Source organism: Bos javanicus, chromosome 17 (assembly GCF_032452875.1).
Source record: "Bos javanicus breed banteng chromosome 17, ARS-OSU_banteng_1.0, whole genome shotgun sequence".
NCBI classification, from domain to species: domain Eukaryota; kingdom Metazoa; phylum Chordata; class Mammalia; order Artiodactyla; family Bovidae; genus Bos; species Bos javanicus.
In genome coordinates this window covers 16,973,634-16,983,937 of record NC_083884.1, presented here as the reverse complement: position 1 = coordinate 16,983,937, position 10,304 = coordinate 16,973,634, and positions in this window count along the sequence as shown.

The window sequence follows — 10,304 nt, the reverse complement described above, 5'->3', positions numbered from 1 at the left end:
TAGAATGTGGCAATAGAATATCAGCATTTTGATAGTCTATCAAACTATCTGGGCAGAGATGCTGGACAAGGAGAAATTCAAGGAGTTATTTCCATAATGGGAGAAGTAAAATATTATAGGCTTGAGCTCTTGGCTCCCGTATAGTGCTGTACATGGCTTTATGGTGGCTTTGATAAAGCAGGACATTAAATCTGAAAGTTGAATCAGGTATTTGAGGTCTCCCTGAAAGAAGGGCAGATGTGGAAATCCTCTAAGGTATACTTTTAAGGATACTTGGAAAAATGCTTTCTAGAACTTCTTCCATCTTCAAAACAGTCGCTCAGTCATGTGAGACTCTTTGCGACCACATGGACTGTAGCCCACCAGCCTCCTCTGTTGATGGGATTTCCCAGGCAAGTACACTGGAGTAGGTTACCATTTCCTTTTTCATCCATCCTCAAAAGTGTTGCTATTTTCCATTCCAAAATGAGAGGCAAATTCTTTAAATTTCTTACTTTCCAAGGCTAATAGAAGTAGGTATATGATAACACTGAACTCTCCATCAGTTGTGAATCATATTAGGTGCTTTGTTTTTGTTTGTAGGGAAGTGAAGTGGGGTGCTTACCTTGAAAAGAGATAGGAACATGTTGAAAGGGGAAAAAAATGCCTTTCAGGGGCAGAAGAGTCTCCCTAAGCATGTAGTCAACTTCATAATTTGCACATTTAATGGCAATTATTTTACTCATCAAAGTGTCAACGCTTCCTGGTTTTCAGGTGTAGCTAGTATCTAATCTACCTCAGTTTAGATTTACACTAAAGATGAAAAGATGAAGTTTAGATGTTACAGATTTCCTGTGCCTATAATCTACTAAATCTTCCATACTCTATATAATCACACCAATTCTTTTAAAATTATTACCTGAACAGGGGAAAAAGAAACCTGAAAAAGAGTCATGGAACACAATGGACAGTGGATTTAGGCACAGTTCTTAGGGCTTAGACTGACACCCAACTAAGGAGAAGTCACCAGATCCAGAGTATGGAGCCCTCATGACACATAATTAGAAGGATTTCAAAGTTGCTATGGACCAGCGTCTGCTGCCTTCTTCCTGTTATTCTCTTTTTCCCCATGGGACCATTTACGGTCGTTATTCTGTCTGAATTCGATCCACTGTATATTGACTATGTGTGGGTCAGTTAACATATAACTTAGTTCCTAGGTTTCTGGATCAAGAGGAGCTACATCTGTACACATGTGGAGATATTCGCAAGATTTAGACCTTGACACCTTGACCCTAATGTCATATTGGTTTGTCTCTCTTGAGAGAGGTGATGAATATATTTTATATGTAGAAGGAGAGAAATACACAGTCACATAATATAGACTGTGGTTGACTGTATTATTGTCCTCAAATATTTATTGCCTTTTGGGGGGAGGATTATGCCTGCCCATTACATCTGCATCAGGTTTGGTCACGTTGCTTGACTTGAACAAGGGAATATGAGTAGAAACAGGAAGCTATTTCCTCCTCTCAGGAAATCGTTTCCTCATTAGCTTATGTTCTAGGACAAAAAGACCTGAGGTAGATTGGGTCATGAGGTAGGAAGGATATGTAGCAATCAAGAATTAGACTTTTCTTGTTATATGTTCCTAAGCCTATGGGTTCATTTGTTATTGCTGTGTAAGTTAGCTAAGTTGATTGAGTCTCTCTCTTTTTCTCTATGTTTTGATTTTTTAAGGCAACATTTTGATCATAGGGCATCCTGTATTTTTCCTCCTAAATTTAATTTGAAACATTTAAGAAAATTCAGCAGTGGTCTTCAAAATATAAAGACAAATCAATTTTTTGTTCTTAAAATCAGCTGAAAACGTAGGTGCATGAATGTACATAGACAAATGTGCTCTGAAAGAGACGTTGGCAGTCATTTGGGGTTTTTCACCTTAATTTTTCCAGGTGATCGTTGGATTTATATCATGGCTTCATGAGTTAATTAAAATTAGTCTAATTTAAAAGAATGAGAAAACTCTAGTTGGTTTTTCAAAGCACTTCTGACTTTTAATGCATTCTTTTATCACTTGTGTTCCAATAATTATGATTTGTCACCCAAAATGGTGGGCAGCACAGAGAGCTTGAACATTCTTCCTCCAGTTCTTGTTACTCTTATTTTTTTTGTCTTTCTTAAAATAAGAGAAAATCTACTTATTGACTTAAAAGGACTAAGAAAAATATATTTAAAGAAATATCAATAGATGAAGCACACATGATTTAAAAAATTTGTTATATGACTTTTAATGGTTTCTTAAATTTACTTTTAAACATTAATGAAACTGACATGTCTGTGGCCTTTGAACTAGGCTCTGGCTTTCCAGGAAAAGTAACTCAGATCGGGCTACTTATGGCAATTAAATGACTTAGAGAAAGACTTTTAACAATTCAGAGCCTGTGAAACTAAAGACATCATCTAAATATTTTTGAAAAGATTTTAATTTTACTATTCCTGTCCATGTGGGAAAATAAAGTTCATGGGAGAAATACCATTATTTTAAATTTACACGAAAATTCTGTCAGACCTTCTGTAAGCTCCCTCATCAAGATAAAGTTTGAGAACTGGGAATTATTCCTTAAAGAAGAATCAACCAGAAAAATATGTGAATTTATATTTCTTTAGAATATAATTCAATAAATAATTCCTCACTCAATAATTCACTTATTGACTTTTATTTTTAAGCATCTATATCATATGTAACAGTATAGACAAATGCAACAAAAAGCAAAATATAATGTGATTAGAAATAGCTTAGTGTAAGTCAATTTCTTTTCAATAATTTTAGGACAGACAGTGAATTTTCATTTTTTTTTTTTTGTAACAGTAACTCTTCATTCCAAAGTGTTGATGAATCTAACTGTCTCTTAACTTGCTCTGAAAGGCATGTATCTTGGCTTTGGATTTAATTTTATGAAGTGATGTTTCCTAGTTTCATAATAAACACTTTATTTCCAAGGGGCTCAATCAAAAAGGATAGTATATATTTACGTTTCAGTTCCTAAAAATTCCTTTAGATGTCTCTGTTTTGTGTCTCATCAGAATCAATATTGCAGGCCGCTGGGAAAGACATTGCCTGAAGCTGGCTTTCTAACAAGTTGAATTTGTCCTTTAAGGACAAACATGGCTCATTGAAAACAATTTAACAAAGTTAATGAAAGAAAAATATGGATGATGACATACAGATACATCATTACTACTTCATAATATTTATAAGCCAAAAAGTCATCTTTATTGCGAAGATGGCCTTTTTTACTTAGCTTGCAGGCATTTCTGTTGCATAATACAATTTTAATAATCTTTGGTTTTATAGTACAACCTGTATTTTTATTAGAGGATAGCCATTCAAGCTGAAATAACAAAAAATAGATCTACAGAGCTCTTTATCCTATGACTTATTTTTTTAAAGGATATAAAATATTGAAATGACTGTGCTTTATTACACATGTGTGCAACACATGTCTTAGAAATTTAAACATTCTAGCAAACAGTGATGTGTTTGGGAAGGGAAAAGGGTCTCTGAAAATATTGTTAAACTTGTAGTTAAATGTGGATTAAATATACTTACTTTACTTTCTTTCTTTACCAAATCCCAACTAAAATGAGATTAAAGCAATAAAAAGATGCTTGATTCAAAAAACAAGGAGAACATGAGATTTTTAAAACAGTCACCAAAATATTGGGAGATGGGAGAACAAATTGGAGACAGCTAAAAGGGCAATACCTGCAGATGGAGGGCAACAGGAAGCAGGTCACAGAGCTCCAGAAGGCTCTGAGGACCTCTGACGGAAAAGCTGTGGGGGAGACAAAATTAAAAGGCTTGATGAAAGTTGTGTGTAAAGAGCATTTTATTCCTTGCGACACTGCCCACAATGCTGGTGAACCCATCAACTACTCCTTCCCCAAGCCTTTGTAAAAGATAGGAGATTTGCTTCCTGGAGTAACTGAACCTAAGAAAGTTTGAATTTGGGGACATCAGAAACAGTAGAATAAAAGATGTGGTAATATAGGGATAAAAGAGGATGTAAGTGAACATCGAAATATTATGTAATAATAAAGGCTTTGGTCTGCTTCCCTCCTTCAGCATGCAGAATGTGGGCAGTGGTGGTTTAGATCAAATACGCAGATACTGGCAGATTTCTTTCCAAAGAATTTGATTGGCTAAAGAGGAAAAAAAAAATCTACATTTTTCTGGCATTTCTGTTTCAGAAAAGCAATGAAGCCCACCAACTGGAATGGTATGCCACTCAAAATGTGACTATATAACCAAGGACAACTGGAAATATGAAGAAAGCCTCTCATATGAAAGTTAAACATGAGAACAAGATGAAAGGAACTCAGAAGAAATAAAGTCAATGTAGAAGCAGATAAAAAATGATAAGATAAAGAATCATTAATATTCTTAGGGACTCAGGGAATATATTTTACCTTTGAAGCAATAACAGGAAGTTATAAAAAATTCAGAGAATAAGAAAGTCATAAGAAGTAAAAATATTTTTAGCAGAAGTAAAAAGGTTAATAGTATAAAAGATAAAGTGAGGATATTTGCAAAAAATTAGAACAAAAAGTGAAAGATAAAACAAATAGAAAAATTTTAATTAGTGGAACAAGCAAAGGCAAAACGTTCAGCTACTAGGCCTTTGAGAAAAAGAACAAAAACAAAAAACAAAGGAGGAAAACCTTAAAGAAAAACTATGAGAAGATTTGTGAGTATTTAAAGCAAAGAATTTCTAGGTCCAAAGAGTCTTGTGAATCTTCAGAAATGAGTAATAATAAAATGCACATCAACAAACAATATCATGACTTTTCAGAACCTTAAGCATCCAAAGTGGAAGTGTTAATTGTGTAATGTAGTGCTCTATAGTGTCTGACTCTGTGACCCCATGGTCTGTAGCCCACCAGGCTCCTCTGTCCATGGAATTTTCCAGGCAAGAATGCTGGAGTCAGTAGCCATTCCCTTCTCCAGAGGATCTTCCCAACCCAGGGATTGAACCTGGGTCTCCTGCATTGCAGGCAGATTCTTTACCATCTGAGCCAAGAGGATCCTAAAAGCAGTCAGAGAGAAATTACAGGTCACACTTGAAAGTTCGTCATCAGACAATGGGCATTTCCTTCAAAATCCTGAGGCAAGATGAATTACAATCTAGAATTCCATACTCAGCCAAGTTATCAATCAACTGTGAATGCAGAGTATTATTTTTAGATATGAGGGATCTCAAAAAAATGGCTGTTCTGTGTACTGTCTCTCAGGACATTACCAGGAGAGTGTGCTCCACTAAAAAGAGGAAATCAGTAGCATGTTATAAAATTTGTTAAGGAAGTAAATCCTTCTTCACATGAAAAACAATTTTTTTCTACTTCTATTTCTTTGATTTTCTGTCTGTATAGATGATTTGTTGATTTGTTGTTGTTGTTCAGTGGCTCAGTCGTGTCTGACTTCTTGCGACCCCAGGAACTGCAGCAGGCCAGTCTTGCCTGTCCCTCAACATCTCCAGGAGTTTGCTCAAACTCATGTCCATTGAGTTGATGATGCTGTCCAACCATGTCATACCCTGTTGCCCCCCTTCTCCTTCTGCCCTCAGTCTTTCCCAGCATCAAGGTCTTTCCAACCAGTTGGCTCTTCACGTCAGGTGGCCAAAGTACTGAAGCTTCAGTTTCAGCATTAGTCCTTCCAATGAATATTCTGTGTTGATTTCCTTTAGGATTGATCTCTTTGCTGTCCACGGGACTCTCGAGAGTCTTTTCTAGCACCACAATTCGAAAGCATCCATTCTTTGGCACTCAGCCTTCTTTATGGTCCAACTCTCACATCCATACATGACTACCAGAAAAACCATAGCTTTGACTATATGGGCCTTTGTTGGCAAAATGATGTCTCTGCTTTATAATATGCTGTTTAGGTTTGTCATAGCTTTTCTTTCAAGCTGATGTAAGATGATGGATGTTCACTAAATTTGTGGCCATCATTTCATGATACATGTAAGTCAAATCATCATGCCATACACCTTAAACTTGTACAATACTGTTTGTTAATTATATCTCAGTAAATCTGGAAGAAAAAAACAAGGGGTCAGACAGAAAGGAAGGAAGCCCATGGATCTGGAGCAAAGGACTACAAAACAAAAGTGAGGTGAAGGTCTGTCTAGGTGATGATGAAAGGAAGTCCCAGCATGAGAAAACTAAGTCAGAAAAAGAAAATTAGCCCAGAGGCCTTTAAGAGGTTGGCTTCTGAAGTATTTAAAAACAGAACTGATATATTGCCAGCTGTGCCTTTGACAGTTGAAAATTATGCTTTGACCAAGTGCAAGTCAAGTGTTTTGATTGTAATCAAAACAATATCTTTGTCTTCCATTGTCCCTTTACAGCTTTCTTCAGTGTCTTCTGGATAAATTCCCAGAAGTCCACATTGCTAACTGGCTCACTCTTAAAAGATAAAAAGTTCTAGAGGCAGTAACAAATTTGGAAAATGTCAGAGTGATGGGCATCACCCAGTGCTTTCAGCAAAGCCTTATTAGAAAGAAATGATCTCAGGAAAGAATTGGTAATTTGAAAGCAGAAATGAAAGCAATTAGAGAAAGACCAGAAAATTTTTTTATTTTTAAATTTTTTACAATTTCCCCAAGTTTGTAAATCACTTTTTTCTCCTTCTCTTTTTGCACAAAGATAGATTGCATTGCCCAGCCTGTCTTGCAGAGAAGTCATATGAGTGGGTTCTCCCCAAAGGAAAGTAAGAAGAAATGATTTATGATGCTTTGGGGACTGGGTCCTAAATATTTCCAATGTAAGAAGCTTTGCATTCTTTCCCTTTCCGGCAGACTCATGGAGAAATAAAGTTGGTGGCCCAGGAAGCCACATGTTAGTGATAGTGGAGCCAGAAAGTGGAAAGAAATTGGGTCTCTGAACCATTGCTTGTTGTTTGGAGCAGAGCTCCCTGCCAATCAAGAACAGACATCTCATGTGATCAAAAAATAAACTTATGTTGTCATGCTATGGCCAAAAAAATTAGCAAAACTATCCTCTGAAGACTTGTAAGTGACCATATATCTACTCAGCTCATAGTTTTAGGGAAGGTTTGGAAAATGTCAGAGTGGTAGGTGTCATCATGTGCTTTCAGCAAAGTCTTATTGGAAAGAAATGATCTCAGGAAAGAATTGGTAATTTGAAAGCAGAAATGAAAGTGATTACAGAAAGACCAGAAATTCTTTTGTTTTTAATTTTAACACCAAAACCATTTTGTATTGGCGTATAACCAATTAGCAATGTTGTGATAGTTTCAGGTAAAAGACCAGAAATTTGAGCTCTTGAATTTTAGACTTTCGATTTTAAATATGCTTTCAATTTGTAAATTGAAGTATTTGTTCCCAGAGTATAACTAAGACTCTGCCTTTGGTTTAACATTCAGTCTCCATTCCCCACCTGGGGAGGATCTGCTGCTTTCAGTGGGGAAAGAGCCAGTGTTTTTACTACCCTTTCTGCCCACCTGTCTGCTTTTTTTGAGCTGTTATTACTGATGCTGTGGCTTATGGGAATGGAGTTCAGTGGGAGGAAGGGAATAGGGGGCAGAGAATTCCATACCTGCCCTGGTGTGTTGTAAGATTGGCAGATGTTTGGAGACAGCTTTCCCCTTTTAGCTGCTTTGGTGGTTCTGCAGTGTAGGCATGCCTCTTGAGCTTGTCTACTCAGCCCTGAGTTTAGGGAACCACTTTCTACTGTCTCTTCCTGTTAGAAGTAAACCACCTCTTACTGATAGTCCTCTTGATCAGGGCTACAAATGGCTCGAGGCCAGCTCTTTCTGTGAGGTCTACATCTCCTCCACCAAAAACACCTTTAATTTACTCCATTGCCCTAACAGCTCATCAGCTACCCCTCTTGCCTTTCATTAAAGCTTGCTTCTTGGAAGAAAAGCTATGACAAACCTAGATAGCATATTAAAAAGTAGAGACATCACTTTGTCAACAAAGGTCTAGAGAGTCAAAACTATGGTTTTTCCAGTCATCATGGACGGATGTGAGAATTGGACCTGTGGTGCTAGAAAAGACTCTTAAGAGTCCATTGGGCAGCAAGGACAGTCAATCCTAGAGGAAATCAACCTGGAATATTCATTGGAAGAACTGATGCTGAAGCTCCAATACTTTGGCCACCTGATGTGAAGAGCTGACTCGTTGGAAAAGACCCTGATCCTGGGAAAGATTGAGGGCAGGAAGACAAGGGGACAGCAGAGGATGAGATATTTGGATGACATCACTGACTCAATGGACATGAGTTTGAGCAAACTCCGGGACATGGTGAAGGACGGGAAAGCCTGGCGTGCCACAGTCCATGGGGTCACAAAGACTTAGGAACTGAACTGAACTGAACTGAAATCTTTTAGATCCCTGTACCCATTTCTCCCATTCCGTGGAACAAAACTCGAGCTCTCTAAGTTGTCCTAGTGAAGCCCTTTTTGCGAAGGTTAATATCCCACCCTTTCCCTTTGGAGAAAATGAAACTCACAGCCTAACATCCTGAGTGTGCATGTCCGTGCACAGACAGACAAGGACACACACACACATACACACACACATACACACCACTCTTGGCAAATCATATCATCATCTCTAATCTCTTGCCCCTTTTTATATTCTCCTTTGGTTTGGGTATGGCCTGCCTGGTTCTTTGATACCCCTTTTAAACATCTGCATTTTTGTTTGATATTTCCCTTTGGAATTTCGTATATACTATTAACATATTGCTGTGACTTACCTGGAATGTCCATTTTAGACTGTTAGACTGTATAAACAAAACAAAACAAAACGACTTTTGTACTTCTTTTGTAAGATTGTGGGAAAAAATTAGTTACAGGCACAGACATACACAGAAAACAAATATACAATAGGGATATTGAAAATTAATCAGTTTTAAATTACACACAAAGCTAAAAGTTTGATAAGAAAAGAAACTATCTGCCATGTCTCCACCCGACCTGCTGTTCTCACTATGACAAGCTACTCCTCACCATTCAGTGAATACAAGCAGTGGGGATGGAACATCTTATCTTAAGTATTCTTGGCAAATCAACTTCCTCTCTATAGAAGCATGAAGGTGATGGCTGCCAGAGGTGCCTTTTTCCACATCAAATTGCCATTCTAAAATACTAAAGACAGCTAAACAAAATGCATTGATTTGTGTAACTGGTATCTTTTCCTTAAATTTTAGTCATGGTTAATGGACTTTTTGTCCATTCCATTTCTGAAGTTATAACCCTCCACTTCAGTCCTTCTCTCTGGGTCATTCTTCCTGACATCTTATCATTCACTGAGCATATTCACTTCATGGCAAATAAATGGGGAAACAGTGGAAACAGTGGGTGACTTTATTTTTCTGGGCTCCAAAATCACTGCAGATGGTGACTGCAGCCACGAAATTAAAAGACGCTTACTCCTTAGAAGGAAAGTTATGAGCAACCTAGACAGAATATTAAAAAGCAGAGACATTACTTTGCCAACAAAGGTCCATCTAGTCAATGCTATGGTTTTTCCAGTGGTCATGTATGGATGTGAGAGTTGGACTATAAAGAAAGCTGAGCACTGAAAAATTGATGCTTTTGAACTGTGGTGTTGGAGAAGACTCTTGAGAGTCCCTTGGACTGCAAGGAGATCCAACCTGTGCATCCTAAAGGAGATCAGTCCTGGGTGTTCATTGGAAGGACTGATGTTGAAACTGAAACTCCAATACTTTGGCCACCTGATGCAAGGAGCTGACTCATTTGAAAAGACCATGATGCTGGGAAAGACTGAAGACAGGAGGAGAAGGGGATAATTATCAGAGAGATGCAGGTGAAAACTACAATGAGGTATCACCTCTCACCAGTCAGAATGGCCATCATCAAGAAGTCTACAAATAAATGCTGGACAAGGTGTGGAGAAGGGAATCCTCCAGGGAAGGTAAGTTGGTACAGCCACTATGGAGAACAGTATGGAGGTTCATTACAAAACTAAAAACAGAGTTACCATATGATTCAGCAGTATCACTCATGGGCATATATCTGGAGACAAGACTAATTACACCCCTACATTCATGGCAGCACTGTTTACAATAGCCAAGGCATGGAAGCAATCTAAAGGTCTATGGACGGATCAATGGATACAGAAGATGTGGTATATATACAGTGGAGTATTATTCAGCTATTTCCCTTCTCCAGGGGATCTTCCCAACCCAGGGATTGAAACCAGGTCTCCCACATTGCAGGTGGATTCTTTACCAGCTGAGCCACAAGGGAAACCCAAGAATACTGGAGTGGG